Raw genomic sequence first — 22,739 nt, 5'->3', positions numbered from 1 at the left:
AGAAGGTTAGCATACAAAGATAGCCAGTCTGGTGCACTCCGATTGGACTCTTTCAAAATACCCTATGATGAAGCCAAAATGATAACTCGCACCAATGAGGGTTCCTGGCTGTAATAAATAAAATGAAATGTCAATTTGGGAACACAAGTATTACCACATATCTTTACATATGACAAATATGTCTATGATGAAATGGTTGTATGCTTGAATCACTAAGTACATAATGCAGGTTGAGCTTGGTGTTGATTTGATTATTTACAACACCTACCCTAACAGCAAATTAGCTGTATTCAAGAACCATGTTTAAACATTCAGACAGCCTCAGGATTTAGATGTGAGGAAAGAAAGGCTGAAACATCTGTCACTCCATTGATTGCCGAGTGCCGCCCTCCTTATTGTTTCCACATATAATGTTTCCTGTCTCATATGAGAAAAGCCTCTCCGAATCTTAGAAGAGTAGGGCCTGGTTCTCAGTCTAAGGATATCAAGGTGCATTTGGGGTGTGTGCATTCCTATTCACCAATGTACATGCACGCTTAGGGAAGCATAAATATTGGATGTTTTTCGTATAGAAGTGAACATACAGGCTCCTTCAAATGAATGTGTTCCCAGCAGCTCTTTAAAAACAATGGAGCCTATGAATCAGACATAGCATCCATAGTTGAGGGAAACTGGCTTAAGTCTGAATTAGCATCTGTTCAAAAGATTGTGCTGTGAGAACCAGTTTAAAGCTTATCAGTTGTCCAACGTCAGGTGACAGGAAATATCAACAGCACAATTGCAGTTTTTTTAATTTCTTTTTATCAATCCCTGTGTAGTCCTGGTTTGTGATGCAGCGTACGGTGCATTCCCATATATTCTGATACAGTACAATATATTGTTTACGTTCCCAGTGTCACTGTAAGTCTGAATTTGAGTACAGCTCCCAGGAATCAGGGATACATGGCCACCTTAAACCGGAGACACTGCAGTTCTCAATGGACGACAGAAGTATGGCAGAAGGTCTAGCAAGGCCTGGGAAGAATGCTAGTAATGATACTTGGAATTGTTTGTGTCTTTTAGCAGCCAACCAATTTGAAATCCCTTTTGCCATTTTAAGTGTGTGCATTGTAGTCATGAGTGTGAGTTGTGGGATTGCAACCACAAACGATCATACAACTTTGGCATATTTAGCGCTGGAATGTCAGTGTCATATGTTTTGTGCACTTGATGATGCAAAAATTAACAGTAACTCCTAATAACACTTTGAAAAAAAATGTTTTTATTATTGCTTTCAGTTACAACATGCAACAATATAAAAGAAGCTCCTTAACTATCTCTACGCCCTGGTGCCTCCCTCTCCTTTTCCCCCTCCCCAGATTTCAAATACACAGTTATTCCCAACACGCCAACACTTCCAGACTTACACAATACCCTCCGTATGTTAAATGGAAGACCTTTAGGGCCTGATTCACAGAACGTTTTCCTATGGGACTGCGCCATTATAAAATACTTCTGTGCATCAGGCCCTTAGTATTTGTGGGCATATTTGTCCAACAAAGTCCTTTTGTAGAAACTCCCACACTGGGCCCCACTCCGGTCTGGAACTTGCATATTCCATCTGGAGTGAGAATGTGGCCAATGCAACGAAGTCCCATACCATCTGTATGCAGCCACGTGCTGCAGGGGCGTCTTTGTTTTTCCACGTTTGCGCTATTAATAGCAGGACTGACATAATCAGCACCCCATAGGCTTTAAAAGGGGGGTTATTTTGAGGGGCTTTCTCAGGGTCCCACAATCCCAGTATACAATTGGCTGCACCCAACTCCAGTCCTGAGCCAAACTCCTGCATGCAAGTTCATGCCACTATCCAAAATGTCTCCACTACAGGGCATGACCACCAAATGTGGTCCCAATCTTCCCACACTTTGCAACCTCTCCAACACTCTGGGGCATATTCGGGCCTTTTCTGCAGCCTGGTCGGTGTGTAGTTCCATTGACCCATACCCGAATAACACATCTCTCTAATTTGAATCTCTCTTGCAAGCTTAGGTATGTTCCTCAAGAGGAAGATCCAATGTTCCTGAGGAATAGCCTTGCCCAGTGTTGCTTCCCATTTGATCATATAAAGCATTGTGTATCTGGAACATTTTCTGTGAAAATCTTATATAATGAGTTAATGAGATTTATGCAGCCCGACTGGGTAACCAGAAACTGTTCAAATGAGGTACGAGGTCTAGATGCTGCCTTCAGGGCAAGAGACCCAGTCGCACAGTAGGTAATACCAGAGACTTTCCCTTTCAGAGCATTACTTCTACACTCGTCAAAAGGTTTTATAGCGTCCCCTTGGAATAAGTCTCTAAGCTTCCTAAATCCTTCCGCTCTCCACTGGGTGAATGCTCCGGGTTCTAACCCAGGTGGACATTGTGGATTACCAAAGGTAGAGGTGAAAGGGGACAGGACCAAAGTGCTCCCGCACTTCTCGATCAGGGTGTCCCACGTGTCTTCCACCAGACTCGTAATATGACTTAAATGCATGTTTTGGAGTATATGACCTCTATTTAACCATAGGACTTAACTACATGGAGCCCCCACCACCGCCCTGTCCATTCTGGCCCAGAGCACCAAGGAGAATCATTCTCTTACCACTGGGATCTGAGCTGCCTCACAACAAGTCAGAACGTCTGGGAGCAATATACCTCCCATGATCCTAGAAGCCATCAAGGTCCGGTGGGCCAAGCAAGGTTTCCTATTTTTCCACACAAATGCCAAGGTGAGTCTGATATTGAGAGTGGGACACATCTGGACAATTCCCCTTTCATGTTGTTCAGAAGTGGTACATAGCGTTCAATATATATTGGCTCAAGGCTAAACATAAGGGTTATACCCAAATATGTTATAACTTGTGGCTGCCATCTAAAGGGAGAGGAGGCCCTGGTCTGAATCAGAATGTCCCCCTGAACGGAGAGGTTGAGTATCTGTGATTTGGCGAGATTCACCTTCAGCCCCGCAACGTCCCTAAAAAAAATTCAATTCACGCACTATCGCGCATAAAGAGTCTACAGTTCTACGTGAAAATAGCAAAATTAACAAAACAAGTCAGAAAATAATAAGTTTTGTTTAGTCGAAATCCAGAAATTATTTTTCTTTTTTATATGTATTGTGGGGGGAGACTCCCTGCAGTCCACCACCACATCCCCATACCTTAATTTATACCCTTAATATAGCTCCTATCTATTTATTTTAAAAGGATACCAAAATCCTGCAAAATATCGACTTTTAAAACTCGTTATTTTTGGACTCGTTCTGTTTGTTTTCAATTTTTGGGGGAATACAGATTCTACAGGACTCATAAGCGCCAACAACATATCATCCGCGAACGCTGTTACCTTATGTTCTCAACCAAAATGGAATAACATTGACCTCCCTAACCATTCTCATGCCGGCAAGGAAAGGCTCTAAATAGATTGCAAAGAGAGGAGGGAACAATGGACATCCCTGTTTAGTTCCCCTACTGATCGATATCGCTTGGGACAATTGCCTATGGATTAGTAAGCGTATCGATGGAGTCTGGTATCTTGCAATAACCATTCAGAGGAATGAGGAGCCAAAACACATATAATTCAAAGTTTTATAACGGAACGACTAATCACATTTTGACACTTAGGAAAATAAGTAAATTGGCAATTTCTGGTGCATGTAGATCTCCCTGAGCATCTGGAAAGATTTTGGAGGAGCGTGTGATAAGGGAGTGATGAATGCAGTTTAAAAACAATAAAAGCAAGTGCAAACTCAGGAAAAGGAGGTGCAAAGGATCACATTGTGTGACAATGGTGTGGTACACCGGAAATACACTGATTTCAATGCAAAATGGTTGACCTGGACTATAGAAAGACAACAAGCAAGTTCTCAACAAGGGAATTCGAGGTGCTCGTTGATAAAGTCTTCGAGGTGGACCCTCAACTATTTCTGTCTTGTGCCAATCAAACTGCTTGTGCACATATCGAGAAACGTGGGAGAAGAGCCTCATGAAAGTGAATGTGGTGCCACTACAATATTAGACTCTGGAGAATGCAAAAGGAGCTGGTATGATCTCCGTCAGAAGGTACTGGAGGACAAGGAACATTCCACTGGAACGGGCCATGGGTCTTCGCGCAGGCTGAATCTAACCCTCTCCAGCAGAGGGTATTTGCCATCATGGCTTTGGGTTTTGTCGAAGACGTCCAAGGTGAGGATAACGGGATATGGGGAGGATAGCTCAGGGGCAACATGCTCGCCTGGGAAGCAAAATGTTGCAGCAACACAGGTTCGATCCCTCTGTCAGCTCTTAGAAACCTCTGGGTATTAAGTGTAGTATAAATAACCAATTATATATAATTACAGAAGAGTCTGTAATGGTCAGAATTAAATGTATGTCTTTCTACCGGACAGGGCACATAACATAAAATGGACACATCCCAGTCAGAACGGTCTACAGAGAAAAGGGAGCACTTACTAAAGATGGTGCCACTCCGAAGTCATACAGGATTAGTCAGATTGGAAACAAAAATCACGTGATGATCGAAAATAATTAGGTCAGGTTACTTAATTGCATGGGAAACAGTGTGGATTGACAGGAACTCTGACAAATGAAAGGTGCAGGTGTAAGATTGGCTCTGGCCTGCAATCACCGGGGCCTCTGTGATCAGGCAGCCAAGGCCTGCATCACGCTACGCTTGGGAAAGAAGAGATGGAGACGGAGCTCTCGTTCTACAAGTCTTTATTCCTGTCCCTCCTTACATGGTCGGCCCCTTCCGCCTTCTACATCACTTCCCTCCCCACTCCCTAATCCTGCACTTCCTAGCCATGGACTACATTTCCAGACAGTATCCCCCCAATTTAAACACTGACATTTCTTCGATGAGGCTGCTGAACCCCTATACCAGGTCCTTTAAGCCGAGGTAACAGTATCTGAGATGGATGGGGATGCAGATCTTACTCATACATCAATAATCAAAATGACTCAGGAAGTTTGGCAAAAGTCAAAGCTGTTTTAATAGCAAGTCTTTAAAACAGTGAGTACAACGGACATCAACGGACGCCGCACAGAATGATCTCAATGCATTTCATAAAAACCTTTACATATCAAAAATTCATCATAAGTGACATCACACTACGTGGCAAATAAAAACACCTATGGGAGATTGTGGTTGGTCAATGGGGAACATCTACATATACTTTCTATGGGATACAGGTACGTGATTGGGTCTCTAAGATCAGGTGGAGGATTAAGCCAATCCCAAATGCAAGTCATCTTCTGTATAAGTCTAATACTCGACATACTATTGGCTTCTCAAACTATAGGGCTTCTTAATACGTGGCCCTCTATGATTGGTTGGCACGCTTGTACCCTTCTGGAATATTCCACTTGATAGCAGTATGCACGCTGGTACCCCAGGTGCCCAGGGTTTGGCCTGGTCATGCCTCCCCACCCAATTAGCCCAACATTCATCATCACTCCTGCGGTCTGCCATTCAACTAACTCCTTTCAACTCGGCCTTGCAGAGGCTCACTATACCTGAGAATAAAAGGGAGTGTGGCATGGCCTTATCTTCTAGTCTCGGTGTAGCTTGCCTCAAGTCTATTTTCATCTGACCATGTGACTGGAGCCCATGGTTTTGAGCTCTCCTTATATTAAAAACGATTAAATGAAGAAATCTTGGCACACTTAGTTACTTTCGTTCCATCTCAAACAGGAACTCAGCTTGCTTCTCACGGTATTGTATCCTCTTGAGTTCATGGCAAGGCTCTCGGCTTCCCCAAATTGTGACAATGGGCCCGGCAAGCCTTTTTCAAATCTTCCTTTGCTGCCAGCTGTCCTATTCTGCTGCGCCACACTTCCATTCATGGGGGCCAAGTGAGCTAAAGTGTGTCGTGGAACATCCAGATGCTATACATTCCTATATATATATAAACATTGGCACATCGCCCAATCTATTGACTATGTAGCCAGTTTTATGATTACTTTGTCTACTTGTGTTACTGCGTCTGTACAATTGTAAAATGGTTTTGCATTTTCTTCAGTGTTTCTCCGCACATGTAATCTTCATTTCGCTCTCAAAATGTTGCTTACTTCACTACTTCGTTATCAGCTTCTATAAGATATATATTCTTACTTTATTTGCATCTCTTCTGGGTGCGTCACCTCTACATCACGTGATGCCACAAGTCTTTTCTTTCATTCGTTTTCATACTTCTTCTGGAATTTCCTTCAGAAGATCGTAATTTCTCCATGGATATGCATAGGGTTTTCTCACTGGACACCTAGTTTCAAGGACCTTTCGCAATATAGGCACCATTATTGGCTTTGCACATGTTGCAATTTCCGGTTGCCACTTATAGGCAAAATAGGGGTGAAGCTTCTGGTAGAGGTACTTCGCTCCTACTCTACACTGCAAGGCCTGGTTCTTGCATTTTGTGGATGAATGTCCCACGCCTCCAGCTTTCAAGTCGGGTCATCCTGCCCCACCTCAACCGGTCCCACTGCACCTGAGTCCTCGCCATCTCCATGGTATGGCACTTCCTTGAGTAGGTCCTTTAAAGTGTGATGAGTTCCTGGTTACCTGGCGTCAGTCACCTTCAGCTGTGATGCGAGAACCCTTCTTCCTGGTGATGACGAGGGGATCTTCATGAAAGAAAGCATTACGTTTGCTAGACCGGGTTTGTTTCACGACCATCCCAAGTATTAAGGTGGACGGCCTTGCTTGCCTCCAGCCATCTGTATAGCCTTTCATCTTTCCTTTGGCTTCGGCATCTCTATTCTGTATCTCCTGGTCATCTCCGAGGGCCTCTGTAACAGTCGTGTAGTGTGGTAGTCTGGAGCGGACATTTCGGCCAAACATGACTTCGGCAGTGCATGTCCCTGTCAAACTGTGTGTGGTTCTCCTATAGTCCTATAGTCCCTCAGGAGTTGATGCAAAACTTGTTCATATGGCTTACACATTAATTTGGAGATTTGTCATATGCACTATAAGCTGGCCATGAAGCGCTCAATCATACCATTTGCTTGGAGCCACAACGGAGTCACCTTCCTATGCTTGAACCCCATGTAATCTGCAAAGGCCCTAAAGTCCTGGCTCATTAATGGTGGCCCATTGTAGGATTTTACCTGCTTGCGAATGCCATTGTAAAGATTCTGTCCAACACGGATGACATAATGGGCTGCCGTGGACGAGACCAATTGTGCTTCTGGGTACCCCGAGTACTTGTCCATTATGGCTAACATGTATTCCCCCCCCCTTCCATCGAGTCAAAGAAGTCCACTGCTACTTCTTCCCACGCTCCTTCAGGTAGTGGTAACATATTTAGTGGTTCAGGATGTTGGGTGGGGGTGATTAGGCAGCATGTGGGACATTCCCGTAGCATGTCTTCAATCAGCGAGTCGAATTTCGGAAACCACACTTTTTGCTGCAGCATTCCCTTTGTCGATACTATTCTCCGGTGCCCCATGTGTGCTAAGTCTAACAACTGACACCTGAGTTGGGTTGAGATGGTATACAATCTTGTTCCCTCTGAGCATGTAGGTTATCCTCTGACATGGCTAGCTCCTCTTTGACCATCAATAGGCTGTCCACATCCTTTCTTATTTCTTCTGACTCTGCCCAGCTCCTTTCCTTTGCATGCTGCCATTTCCCAGATTTCATGCTCTCTGTAATTATCTGTAATGCGATGTTGCCTTCTGCTTCCAGCTCCAGGGGGTCTATGCCCTGTGGGATGGTCTGATGGATTAAGTACCTAATGTACCGATCTGCCACTGATGGTTCTGGAGTATTTCCCGCACTGGGGTTACGTGATAAGAAGTCGACCGGGTTGGCTTCCTTTCCTGGCCTATGAATGATGCAAAATGCATTGTCTTGCAACCGCAGACCCTATCTTGCAATTTGGGATGGCATCTTCGCTTGTAGGTTGCCATATAGAAACAGCAGTGCTTGATGGTCAGTTATAATCGTAAAAGGCTTGCCATAGAGAAATAAATGAAAATGTTTGCATACCCACACAACTGCCAGGCTTTCATTCTTCACCTGGGAGTATGCCTGCCCTGTCTCCGACAGGCTTCTGCTCGTTTATGAGACAATGGGCCTCATTCCGAGTATGGCGGTAAGGGATAGCGGCCACCGCTAACGAGAGCGGTGGCGGTAATCCCTTACCGCCATACTCCGAGTTCCCTTAGCGCCATGGTGCTTTTAACACCTGCTTTTAGCAGGCGTTAAATACCATGGCGCTAAGGGACCTTGATGTTAATTACGCCACCGTAATTTACGGTGGCGTAATTGACGCCTTCCCCACTCCCATTATGCCCTATGGGGCAAGAATGGGAATGGGGAAGGGTAAATGGGGATTGGGGAATTACCGCCCCGCCAACCTTGGAATGGGGCGGTAATTCCGCCAACCACCAAGGCGCTGCCGGTCCGGGTACGGCGTCAACCAAGGCGTTAATAGCGCCATTGGTTAGCGCCGTACTCGGAATGAGGCCCAATGCGTCGCTGCCCGGAGCCATCTGCGCCTTTCTGAGCAAGGATGGCCCCCAGGCCCACCGGGCTAGCATCAACTGTCAATTCCGTTTCCTGGCCTGTGTCGAAGTAGGCCATGTTCTCCGCCTTCGCTATCATGTCACGAATGGATGTGAATGCCACATGACATTTAAACGACCACTGGAAGGCCATGTGTTGTTTGGTCAACGCTCTCAGCGGCATGCTAATCGTAGAAAAGATTTTGATATAATGGGCACAACAACTAGCCGTGTCTAAGAAAGACCGGAGCTGCAAGATGTTTGTAGGTGGGCATGTATTATTCAGCGCATGCACTTTTTTCTGGGTCGGGTGTCATTCCATTTTCAAAGAAAATATGGCCAAAGAAGAGAAGGGTGCCTTTTCTGAATTCACATTTGTCGCTGTTCAATGTCAGGTTGGCCGCTTCTAGTGCCAGGCACACTCGGGCAAAAGTGTCATTGCGTTTTTCCGTCGTTGTGCCAAAGACCAAAATATCATCGCTGTAGTTTATACAGTTCGAAATATGTTTTAAGACATTGTGTATTTCAGCCTGAAATATCTCCGCCGCAGAGGTGACACCAAAGCTCAACCTCTTGTACCTATAGAGACCCAAATGGGTCACAAAAGTGGTAATGTACGTGCTCTCTGGGCTCAGGACCAGCTGATGGTCTAACTTTGAAAATACCTTAGCCCTGTTTAGGAGATGAACCATGTCCGTAATGAGTGGGGCAAGATGACACTCACTTTTGATGGCCTCATTTGGTCTCCTCATGTCCACACATAGCTGGATGACATTGGACCCTTTCCTTAGGACGCAAAAAATCGGGGACACCCAAGGAGTGGGCCCCTTTGCTGGTTCTATGATGTCCTGAGTTAGTAGCTTGTGCAATTCCTCCTCCACCTGGCGTTGGATATTCACAGGGATTCCTCTCTAATGCTGGACTACGGGTTGAATATTTTCATCAATGTGAAATTTGATTTGACAATTTCAGAGTTTTCCAATTCCTTTGAACATGGATGGGTATATTTGATCAATCCGTTCCACTGTATCAATGTATTTGTGGACCATTAATTTGTAGAGTACATGAATAAGCCCCATTTCGACAGCCATCTTGAAACTCATGATGCACCCTGATTCTGTGGGTGTGGAGATCACGTGTATTGGGATGTTCTTTGTTTGTATCTTGTGGCGACACAGTGCTACAAATTGTCCCAGACATTTTAGCGGGGTCTTTGAGCAATAAGGGTAAATGTCCACTTCGGCTGGTGTAGTCTGAGTGCCTGCGATAGCGCCTGGTAGACTTGCTCACTAATCACATTTACAGTGGCTCCTGTGTTGATAAGAAATTCAGTTTATGTTTCATTTAGGTGCATGAGAAGGGTTGGGCTATGTTTGGTTGCATGTTGGTTCCCAACGCATAGAGGTAGCCCTTCCATATTTGTTCCCCTTCTGAGGAGCTATGTTCTGTATCCGTCGAGGACTGTTCCACTAGGTATCGTATATGGCACTGGGATCGACATCGATGTTCCGGTCATGTTGTGGATGATCAATAACGTCTGCCTTCCCTTCCTGGCCCATCTTCCTTTGGTTCTCTTTGTTGTCTCTGATCTCCTGAGCTGTGATCTCTTCTCTCTCCTTCTTTCCCACAATGGTGGACTTTTGAAAGGTCTCTGTTGCTGTGTTGGTGGGTCTCCTGCACGTCTTATTGGTTGTACCCCCTTCATTGTCTCATCCAAAACCTCTAGCCAGCTGACATACTGTCTTAAAATGGTTCTCTTCTCCACAGTCTGAGCATCGTTGTCCAATCGCCAGGCTTGTTTACATTCATATCTGCAGCGATAACAGAATGGCTCATCTTGTGATCTATTCGCCCTTGGTAGTTTGTGTACACCATTTGAGTGTGTCGAGTGGCCTTTAGGGCTGTTGAATGATCCCACTTGCGAGTAAACTGCCATTTCTGCTCTTGCTAACATGAGTATTTCCTCTAGTGATCTTGCCTTTTGTGATAGTTTCCTCCTGAAGCTTTGGGATTCACACCCTGCCATGATCTGGTAACTTAACGTCTCTGTTTTGGAATAATTGTTGAAATCACAGTGCTTAATTTTGCTGTGTAGTCTCATTACAAATGCATCCATTGTTTCTCCTTTGGCTTGCACAATAATTAAAATAAATAAATAAATAAATGCCTCTCATAATCCACGTTGGTACATGGTGCAAAATAAACGGATAGAGCTGTCTTCAGGCTTTGGATCGTGTCAATGGAGTCAGCGCGGAACTCCTTAATAATGTCCCTTGTGCCTGGGCCCGCTGCTAGCTTCAATAAACATTGCTGACGGGTATCTTCCCCTTGACCAATTGCGCCTACATATAAATCAACGCCCAGACCCATCTGGCCCATCGGGGTCCCATGTTGCTGGTGTCTGCCACGTCCAAACCGCCTGGTAATTGCACTGTCAGGGACTCTGACACCCTTTGTGGGCCCTGTGGCTGTGTGGTCACTGGGACTGTGGCAGGGATGTCCTGGTCCAACATGCTGTACTCTGGCTATGCTAGATGTGATGTCTTGCTTCCTGGGCCCTTTCCCTCTGTGTCCTGTTTAAATGGGGTGTGGGGAAGTCTGGGAGAGCTCCCTGCTCATGAGTCCCCCCTGTGAGACGTGGTCTTCCTGCAAAGACACGAGCAATGCTCTTTGATGGGCACCCCCCGCTGGGCTTCCTACGATCTCCCAGCACTCACCGCCGCAGCCCTGGGTTGCCTTTTGCCTCCCTGGCAAATGTGCTGCCTCCAAGGCTCCACCCTCCGTCAGCTTTCAGCCACACTTGTCATGTGCATGTTCCACACTGAAATTACTGCCCTATACGTGGGCCGCCTCTCGTCACCAGTGTAAGATTGGCTCTGGCATGCAATCACTGGAGCCTCTGGGTTCAAGAATCAAGGCGCACATCACGCTGCGTGCGGGAAAGAAGAGACGGAGCTCTGGCTCGGCTCTATACGTCTTTATTCCTGTCCTTCCTTGCATGGTCTGTCCCTTCCTCCTTCTACGTCACTTCCCTCCCCACTCCCTCGTCCCGACCTACGACAGTACATCAGGCATATTCATGGGCTTTAAGCAAGTGACAAGGAATTGTAACAGAGACAATTGTATCAAAAACTGAGAACTACACACTTCACTAATTTGGTGTTGCCAAAGAAATGCACAGTCGATAACTAAATTGCTTGCTGAAGATGCGGTTTGGCTCGCCACTAGAAGCACCTCTATGGAAGCAGCAGCTCAGGATATACCATAATCTCCTCTTTCCCCATTAACGATCTACGAGGACACAGGCGCCCTACTCAAGTACACGCTCATTCTTAGGCAGAGTGGACTGGGCACCAAATGAGGCCCTGGAAAAAGTGTTCCAAGTGGATCCATATTACACATTTTCAGCAGGCCCAACCCTTTTCCTACGAGAATATTTGGAAGTAAAATAGGTTATCACGTAGGGAGCACAAAGGCAGTAGTAGGATTTGCAAAGTATTTTGTTTTACTTGCAGTAACCCGTATTTTGTAAACTTTGCAGTGTGATGTGTGCTTCAACGTACATAAAACATATCCAAGAAACAAAGTTGTATCATGTTGCCATTTTTAAAAGAAATCGTTTTCAAACTTGTATCTTTGTTCATCCTGGGAAATGTACACATGCGCTCCCAAGATAATGTTAAAGGAATGTCGCTCTTGCGCCTACCTGGCAGGTTGTCCTTAATTGTCCATTTAGTAAGCAATCCCCCCCTGTAATGTTGCAGTCCCTCAATTGCTTCCTTTGGAAAAATGCTTTCTTATTTCCTCCGATTAGCAATATTGTGAAAAACATAAGTATTAGTATTGTGAAAAACATAACATAAACTGTGACATGGGGTGGACTGGGAACCAAATGAGGCCCTGGAAAAAGTGTTCCAAGTTGATCCATATTACACATTTTCAGCAGGCCCAACCCTTTTCCTACGAGAATATTTGGAAGTAAAATAGGTTATCACAGAAAAGAGGACCATGGTGCAGAAGCCTGCCGGGAAATCTCCAGAGTTCCCTATATGCCAGTCCACTACTGTCTATGATGCGGCATAGTTTCTTGGTGGTCTACAGAAGGCATCCACCACTTGCATGTTCACACGAAAATCAACGTGTAAGTATGGCAAATATTCATTCAAAACGTTACTTTTGTTTAATGTGGGCGACATTGTATTTTTTCTCACTTTGACACTGCGGGCACAGACTGCGGGTGAACAGCTGCATGATGTCCGTGCAGGTAAGGAAGGGATTCATTACGGGCAAGAGCATGCCCTAGATCGGTAGGGATTATAGACCAGGATCATGGTCTTCAACATGTGTTATGGAGTCGCACTGAAATTAAACAACATGAAATAGTGTAGGGGAGGGTATTGGAATGTTCTTCGGGCTGTTGACTGTTGGACATGGGTGCTAATAAAACAGAGTGACTTAACAGTACTTTGGCCAAGCCATTGTCTACATTTGGAACATACATTTGCAAATGCGTTTCTATACTTTAGGCCCAAATTGTCGCCCTACAGATGTGCAAGGCCGATGCTCCTCCAGCCTCTGCCCAAGAAGCTGCCATCTCTAGTAGACCGACCCACTCAACGAGTAAGCCAGGGAGATTGGTTCCTTAAGCTGCCTGCTGATAGTAAGGGAGGAGGCGTTGTGCTTTCTACCTGTGGCTTGATTGCTGATAAAGAGACAAGGAAATGGCCGAAACACTGCTGACCTCTCAAGATAGGTGTTACGCTCACCTGATTGCTGTGGGAGCGTTGGGGCACGGTTGGAGCCCTCCCTCAACTTGGCTCCCTGGTGTCGGCTGTCTTCCCCAGCTGCCGCGGAGAATGTTGTTCTGGATGCTGGTATTGCCCCTGGGAGGAGAGGAGAGGAAGTGAGGATGGCGCAGAGGTGAAACACATTTCCTCACCCCTTTTGTGCCAGAACAGTGTGCGCAAGAGCCTTCCCATGCAAGCTCACCTGTTATTCGTAATGCTGGGCTCTCCGTCCTGCTTCCTTCAGCAGGGGCGCATAGAATGGGCCTAGTTGCTTCACTGGTCCGCGAAGTGGTGATCCAGACTGGCTGTGACCAATCCACTTGAAGGGTAAGTATTTTTTCAATAATGTCTTTAGCGATGAGACTCACCTTGGTGGCAAGCAATAATGATGTCCTGCAATGTCTCTGCCCTTCCCTATAGGTGAAGGTGAAGATCGGAAGCGTTGAGCGATTCCTGGGATTCCCCTGAGGATGATGGACACTCAAGGTCAACAGGAAACCTGGCCGGTATGATGGAAGTCAAGACTCAGGTAAGATGCAACCCAGAGTTTGTGCTTATGAGATTTCTAACCTGTTGTGTTCTTTTCCCTTGTAGGAGCGGTTCGACGGCGTGGATCGGAGTCTGGAGGCTTAAGACAGTTTGATGGCTCCGGAGAAAGATACCGCAGAGAAGCGGAGAAGAAGCGAAAGGCTCCCGCGTTGCTGGAATTTGGAATTGGGAGAGAAGAGGCCCCGACTCCAACGGAATGCAGGTAGAGTGCATGCACAGCGATGGAGTGGCTGAAATCGGGTAAGCGCACCTTCAGTGATGGAGCGACTGGAGTCAGGTAAGCGCACCTTCAGCGGTGGAGCGGCTGGAGTCAGGTAAGCGCACCTTCAGGGGTGGAGCGGCTGGAGTCAGGTAAGTGAGATGATCTTCAGAATTGGAGTACCGGAATCAAGTTGAGATACGGCAGTAAGCGTCACGCTGCAAAGCAGAGTAACGCGAAGCAAGGGCATGTGGTTGGGCTGGCCTTCTATAGGCTGGCTCCGGACCCTCCCTTAAGCCATGCCTTGTGGCTCCACCTTGTCCCGCCCAAGGATTCCAGCACGTGCTTCCCAATGCTGTTCTATAGACACGCCCGGCCCTGATGCACGTGCCTTAGGCACCGAGTGTTCTAAGCACATATTTCTATGAGCCTGGCGCCTAAGGCGCCAGGACTGGGTCTAAGTGGCCCTTGGGGGGGATGAAGGCCTGGGCCCTTGCCTCATGGCCATGACAGCACTCCCCCGCAAGGCCCATCTCACGGGCACCCTTCTCTTTTGTCCAGGTTTGGTGGGATTGTTACAGTGGAACCGCCTGATTAATCGCGGTGCATGGACGAATTCTACTGGTTCCCAAGTGCGATCTTGAGGTCCATAGCCTTCCCAATCGATTAAATAGTACAGTTTTCCTTGTACAATTTTTGAGTCCAAAATGTCATTAACCTCGTACTCAGGTTCCCCTTCAATAATTTCTGGCTCTGGGGGGTCTTTGATTCTGGTTTCGGGCTTCACAGGCTTCAGGAGTGAGACGTGAAACACTGGATGAATTCACATATTGACGGGCAGATCAAGTTACACTGCGGCCGGGTTGATAATGGCCTTGATGGGATAAGGCCCGAGATATCTGGGACGGACGGCTTGAGGCCCTTTTAATGGTGCATTCCTGGCAGCCAACCATACTCTATCTCCAATATGGTAATGTGGGGCTTCCCTTCTATGTCTGTCTGCAAACTTCTTTTGTTGTTCCTTGGCTTTGGTCAAATTCCTGGTTAACCTCTTGCAGAGTTTGAATAATTGGCTTATGAAGGCAGGTAATTGCTGGCATTTCTAGTTCATCAAGTGGGTCAAAGGAGGACGTTTGGGGATGCCAACCATTGATAATATAGAATGAGTGTTCGAAGCATACATTTCTACGAGCCTGGCACCAAAGGCGCAAGGACTGGGTCCAAATGGCCCTTGGTGGTGATGAAGGCCTGGGCCCTTGCCCCATGGCCATGACAATAGGTGAGGTCAACAGTCCTCACATCCAAGAAAGAAAGGGCCTCGGTCTCGTCAGAAGGTAGATTTCCAGGGACAGCAAGGATGAAAATCTCTTCAGATAGGTGAAACACTTGCACCACTTTCGGGCGAAACACCGGGTCGCACCGCAGGTTCATGGTCTCAGGGGAGATGATTATTTAAGAAAGAGAGCACAGTAGTGCCCTGGATCATCTATCCGTCTAGCTGAAATGATTGCAATCAAGAATATGGTCTTTAAAGTGAGAATTAAGAGATTGGCCGATGCAAGCGGTTCAAGGGAGGACATTGCAAAGCACAAAGGACCAGAGGGGGATCCAAGGACAGAGATAAGGGCCTTAATCTTGGGTGTGCAACTGAAAGATTCTGTAGCAAGCGGCCAAACACAGGGGCTGCTGACTCAGCACCACCCCATGTATCTTGAAAAGGGCTAAGTGCCACTCACTGAGACATAAGAGAGGAGTGAGACAACCCCAGGTCAAGCCAATCCTGGAGAAAGTGGGAAAGCGGACCTACACACATACCAGTGGGAGGCCCCCCTGCCCTTAACAACTATTCCCAGAGGATGACAGAGTTGAAGGACTCCAAGTGGCCTGCACAGAGGCAGGCATTCTTCCCTTCATGCCTAGTCTCAGTGAGCCCTACCTCTCAATAGCCATGACCCCATGCCCATTTGATGCGCAGGGGAGAGCTTTCTGCTTTTCCAGTAGGGGGAGATATTCGAGGAAGCCATCAGGGAAGGGATACCGTCAACTAAATAAAGTGACCAAACCAAATCCTCCATCAATCACTTCTTTTATTTTGCTGAAGTCACCCTGAGTGAGATGTGTATGCACAGACGTGGGTCCTGTGCCTACTGGGTCTAGAGACCGAAGCTACATGCCACTGATGATCCCCAACAAGGCCGAAACATGTCTGGGGTTGCTTGTGGTCTCGTACCATGCAGAAGGTTGTGGCCAAACAGTTTAGACTGGACCACCCCATTTGGGGTGATATCAAGCTTGATTTGCATATGGTCTTTCTCCTTTTTTGTAATGGCTTGGCAGGTGAAGAACTATGGTCTGAAGGATTACCCTGAGTGATGCCAGTGGTTAAGATTAATTCTAAACCTTCCAGCCATCACTTCTTTTGTTTTGCTGAAGCCACCAGGTTGCCTCCAGAATTACACATGACTTGCTGCCCTTTAATATTTCAATCATCCATACAAGTAAAGAAATTGGTAGAAAGGCACAGACTAATGTCTGGCCACTGGCAAGTCAGCATAACATCCACCCCCCAATCCACCAGATCCTGTAGCAAAACCTGCAAAGGAAACAATGTGAGGCAGGAGCAAACATATTCACCTTGGGGGGTCCCACATCAGATATAGTGACAGGAAAAGCCCCTTCGGCAGCCTCCATTCCAAAAAGGCAGGAATTATCCACTGAAGACATCTGCCAGCCCATTCTCTATCCCCCTCACAATCACAGCCCTGATGCAAGGTAGATTGTCCTCTGTCCAGGACCCCATGGAGCACGTAATCTTGTTTATTGATTAAGTGTATCCTTGATTATTGATATAGGCAAGAGCAGTAGTTTTGTCTCTTCTGACCAGAATCCTGTGACTTTGCACCACTTGTTGAAGGTGAGGAGGGTTTGTCTCACTGCATCCACCTCCCTGCAGTCCAATGACAGGGAGGCTTTGTGGTGTACAACAACCCTGTCTTATCCTTTGCCCTCAAACTTCTCCCCAGCCGATGTGGCTAGCGTCTGTGGTAAGAGTCAGCGTGGGGGTAGGATCCAAGCAGGAGTTTGCCCATTCTCAACCACCATCAACCTTGCCTCCCCAATACTGGTGACACCAGAATGAAGGGTTTGAAGTCCTTCGATTCTGGGTGGAGGTGAGCGAAAAGAGTCCGGAGATGCAATCTGGCCCACAGGGTCACAAACATTGTGGCAGCATGAATCTTAAGCCAAAGGTGAGCCCAGGCCCTCAAGAGCTGGCACAATTTTCGAATTCCCTCTGGCAGAGAGTGGGCCCTGTCTTCCAGGAGATAGACTTATCCTGATTCTGTGTTGAAGACATTACCTATAAATTGCAACAGCTGGGCCAGAATACAGAGAGATTTCTTCTGGTTGACCAAATGGCCGAAAAGTCATAAGCTGCAATTATGCAGAGAGTTCTCAAGGTGAACTGTCTGACTTCCACAATACTGGCTTCCCCTTGGTGTCCAAAGGGTCTTGGCCACTCTCCCACTCTGAGGGGACCGGCACAGTCAGGTAGGACCCTTTAAGCACTCCTTGAACACTGGGGTCCACTACCACTGAGGCTCTGTAAGGTGGTCTTGAGGACTGGACCATCCTACGTCAGCCGTGTGACAACAGTATTTACGCGTGAGCGAGCTTGCATGTTTGGCCCGGTCAACTTTACATTCCAAGTAATTTCCAAATAACATGGATTCCAGGAAGGAAAGCTGGAGGGCCATTGATTTTTCTGAGTTGTCAGATTTCCAACTTCCAGCATAGATATGCTTTCAGGCTGCTATAGTGTTACCCATAGCCAGGGATGCAGCCTGGACTTGATCATTTGCCAGGTCTGACAACCGCTCCACCTGCATATGCATAGCATTAATCAAATCAGGACAGCTCACTCCCTCGTCCAAATTATCATAAAGAGCCTAGAGGTCCTCCAAGAGGATTGTTGCACTGTACGAGTCATAGGTGCCAGATCTAAGCCCCAGGTGGGGCCTAGCGTAGATCTTCTTAAGCGCCAAATCAGCCTTCCAATTCGTGGGATCTGTCTCTTTGTTTGATGACATAGATGATTTCCCTGTAAGGCTTGCCAACAAGGAGTTACCCTCAATGTTTACTGGCAAATTGGCCTCCTCTACCAAGGGATACATTTTCTGGTACAGCGTCCTTTCATCACGGATGTTTTTTCACTGGGTTTTTTACCACAAATTTTTTACGAATAATCCCATTCAATTTTTTAGAGGGGGTTATAAAATTATGTATATGGGTTATGGGTGTTTGGGAATAGATTAAAACAAATTGAATGTAATGGTGGGTTTGGGGTGCAAATTCCACCCAAAAATAATTTTAAAAAAATTTGATGGGTTTTTTCATACACAAAATTCAAGGTAATAAACCCTGCAAAAAACATCCCACGATGAAATGACATGCAACCCATTTTCTTCTTCATTATGAAGGCAGATAACTACCCCGTGTATTTCCAGTACCTTGAGATCCACTTGCCAATGTCAGGGATCATCAGGAAGCCTCAGGAAGCCCTTCCTAGGGCCATCCTTCAATTGCTGGAATGTGGGGTCTTCAGCTTCAGTGCCTAAACTAGGGTCCTTAAACTTCATGCAGTTTGCCAACGTGCACAGGACTTTACAGGTGACTTTCTGGTCCAACAACCTGCCTCTGTGACCCTCCTAAGGAGGAAGGTGCAGAGGTGTCCTAGCAGGAACCGTAAGGAGAAGGAAAGGCCTCATTTACTTGCTCTCTTGAGCTTAATGGTCCACTCTTCCCTCAATGCCACACACAGCACCTTCAGCAGTCTGGCCTCTGAAAGTGTTTTCTTTTCTCTTTCTGCTTTCCCATGAATATTGTCTCCTCGAGTGGCCTGTCCACTATTACTAAGTCGCTACCACCAAAAACAGGAACTGGGAGGTACCCTTAAATACCTCCCACACCCATGTTCAGTCTCCCTCCCTCCCCTCTCTCTTTTATTACTTTGTTTTTAGGGGCGGATCCTGTTATCCCACTGGCACAGGAAGCCTAGCCCCTCCCACTGGGCCCAGCTCGGCACCAGGCACTGACAAGTGTGCTGTTAAGTAGGGGGTGGCCAACCTGCCAATTTCGTCTTGCTGTTTTGCAGCCCAGATTGCAAAGCAGGGGGGAGGGAAAGAACAAGAACAACAAATGAGCTGTCAGAGCTCATGAATCAAACGAAATCAAAACGGTCTAGGTAGGGTTGCACGACTTGTCTGCCACGTATTGGCAATGAAAGTGGGATTGTTCCACGCAACCCCTCTGCCCCGTGACAGCTCTATATTGTCCACAAATGAGGGGAAGATACGGCTCCTCACGTCCAAGAGTTATGGCCCAATGCTCACAGAACTGGCCCTCAGAGACCTCTTCCCCTGACTCAAAGCCCAGCCAAGCTTCGAGCTGAGTGGTAGTCATGGGAAGTTTGAGGCCCTGGGTAGGTACTGCTTCCCCTGCTCACCTGAATGGTACCGCAGCAGCAACGAGGATGCTGCTCCTGCACTTGCTTCATTCCAGTTTATGGTGCTACACCGACGGTGCACCCCCTTCCCTTGCACCTGGTCCGGCTGGGATGAACGGGAGTCTGAAATAGGATGACCATGCCTTCCCACCACCCGGCCCATATGCGTGTCCAAGGAGTGGCTTTGGGTGGTGCGTGCTACCCCTTTGATCTGATTGACCACCCCAGGAGCCACCCCATTATCCTAAACTATGATCATTATCTGGTGGGACAGGAGCATGAAACACTAATGTTAGTAAATAAAGTCGATATGGGTAGTGGAGACAAATAGTAAATTAATGCTATTTAGATATGTGTGTGTATATCTGTGTGTGTGTGTGTGTGCGTGTGTGTGTTTGTGTGTGTATATATATGTGTGTGTGTGTGTCTGTGCGCACGCTCATAATTCATGCCACCCCTGTGTAAGTCAGTGCCCCACTTGGTCCACCCCAGTCAAAAGAGTCTGGACACGCCACTGACACAGCCTGGTGTGGATGCCACAGATGGCATAGACTAATGTTTGAAACATTCAAGCGTGGCCCTGATGTAACCAGAGATGTTGGTAGGTCAGGAAAAGACCCGGGGCTACGCTAATGTCTGGTTGGTCAGGACTCGGGGCTAGCTAGCCTTTTGTTTGTAGCCCCTGAGCTTCAGCCACCCCCTAACAACGCCCCTGGATGTAACAGTAAAATTAGAAGCAGCCCAGCCTTGATTTCCAGAAAAACAGGAAATACCTGGAATGCCAGCCCCTGGGCGTGCCAGGTAGTAAGGAGGTGGAGCTTCAACAAAAACAGAGGGTTTTCATTGGACAGGACTGTCGGGAAGGAGAGGGCCTTCATAGAGTAAAGTTCTGGACGAGGAAGAGGGCCGGGTGTGGAGCTAATGACTGCATTAATCTATGGAGAGTATACAAGAGCATACTTGCCAACCCTACAGAATTAGGCAGTAGGTTACTGCTTTTGAAGCAGCCCTACCGCCTAGAGATTTCGGTGACAAATCCTACTGCTTTTTACAGTGGCAAGTAATTTATATGATTCTAAGGCAGGATCCAGGACAGAGCATGCAACACATTAATTAGTCTGTCTATACAGTGGGCTGGTAGGTGATTACTTTGATTGCACTCAGACCAATCCACTGACCTGACAGCTGCGTGACTCTGTCCTGCACTCTTGCCGGTACAACCCTTAGGTGAACCAGCAGTGAAAGCAAGTGGCAGAGTGTAACCCCATCAGACAGCATCTGCCGAAAATGTGGTGTTAGCATTCAGAATTATCAATTTTTAACATTTCAACATCTTTCTATGTTGTGCTGTTTGTTTGTTTTGTAATTTCCTGTGACGTCATTGTTATGGGAATTATTATTTTTCAAACTTGAAAAATCCTACGTCTTTTTAGTCACAGAATGTTGGCAAGTATGCTGTTACACGGATGCATACTTATAAGTTGGGGCAAGACATATGCCATTCTTGCAGCTAGGTCAGCACTATGTAATTAAATAAACACATACGCGTGCGTGCGCACACAGACACACAGACACACTTGTCTACTTGATATATGAATGACAACCCTTAACACTACTAGCAAATACTACTAACACCTACACTTACCAAGAAGTCAATTTTGCTAACACTAAACTGACGTCATAGTTTTTGGTACGCTGCTACTCCTCAGAATGTAGGCGTTGTGTGCCGAGCTTCAGGGTTGCACAGCAGTGACTCACTATTAATTAGCAATACAAATCATCTCTACGTTGAGGGTGTAAGTAATCTTGCGGTTCAGAAACATCTACTTGTTTGCTCATGGAGGACCAATTTTCACAGTATTGCATCAACACAGCCCACTACGTTAAGAAGAGAGAGAAGATTGTGGAATTACACTTAGCGCATGGGATGATCCACACTTTCCAGCTTGGTGTTAAATACCAGATCCAAAGTTCTGGAGAATGTGTACAGAGATATACCATGGGCAATGATGACTGTACCTTGAAACTTTGCAACAGTACAACTGCAAAAGTGCACAGTATTAACACTAGGGCACAGATGGCCCTGTACCAAAAACATTGTGGACATATTAGAAATCATTTGCACCATGGCAAGGGCACTTTTGCATGATATTGGCACTAGGAAAAATTTGAAAAATAATTCTTTAAATGTCTTTTTGCACTTGGCCAAACTTTGCCCTGGTGCAAAAATGCATTGCAAATATATGTTTTTTGAACTAGGGGAATGTTTGTCCTAGTGGTAATACCTTGCAAAATTGCACTTGCCATTCTGCAATGGTTTCCTAACATGGCCCCAAAGTTTTTGGTACTAGGTCAAACTTTTCCCTAGTGCTAACACCATGCAACGCTACCCTTGCTCTGGTGCAAGGTTTCTGTAATCTGTCCCCAGGTGGCCCACAAATGGAGCACAGACAGCAACGTCACTCCAGGTGTTCATTTGTTTGCTTCCATAATTGTTCCTTCGTTTAGATTGCGTGCGTTCAAAACCTATTCCTAAATCATGTTGAAAAGGGATACTCTCTTGCAATAAATGTGCCCCTTTTGCCTTTAGTAGCTACAGTCGGGCTTACAAGAACTGGCTGGAGCATGCTGATTTCACTAGTATTCCTTTTATCAGTAACAGTGTAAAGGCAGCTTCAAATGTTATCAGTACCAATAGGATGGAATCCTGTCCTGAACTTCACAACATATCCAGGGCACTTAAAGGTCACTTGAAGAGCAGAGCACAGCGGCCTGGATCCAGTGTTACCTCATAAATCCCTGTCACAAATCCAGAGGTGCACAGGTAGCTGTAGGAAGGTTTAAATAAATACCAATATATTTCCTGTAGCTTCGACCTGGTTCTTGGCTCATTGTTAGCTCGGGGGAGAGGGATCCAAAGGGCATGATATGTGTCTGAGACAGAGCTAAAGAAAATAATCTGTAAACAGTTTGTTGCATAACTACTAATAAACCGTTACAAAATGGGGGCTACTTCGGGATTTATCTGCCTATTCCTGACCCATGACAAGTACATTGTGACAGTCTATTCATTTTGATTCAACTGCCTTGAGATGGAGGGAAAGTCATCTTTGTTTTGTTAAAGTGCTGCAAAGACTTGAGCCCTGAGTTCCATGGAGGTGCATAGGTAAATAA

Source organism: Ambystoma mexicanum, chromosome 1p (genome assembly GCF_040938575.1).
Source record: "Ambystoma mexicanum isolate Mex_15411 chromosome 1p, UKY_AmexF1_1, whole genome shotgun sequence".
In the NCBI taxonomy this organism is placed as follows: Eukaryota; Metazoa; Chordata; class Amphibia; order Caudata; family Ambystomatidae; genus Ambystoma; species Ambystoma mexicanum.
The sequence above is the reverse complement of the archived record's forward strand: the minus strand, read 5'-3'. Positions refer to the sequence as shown.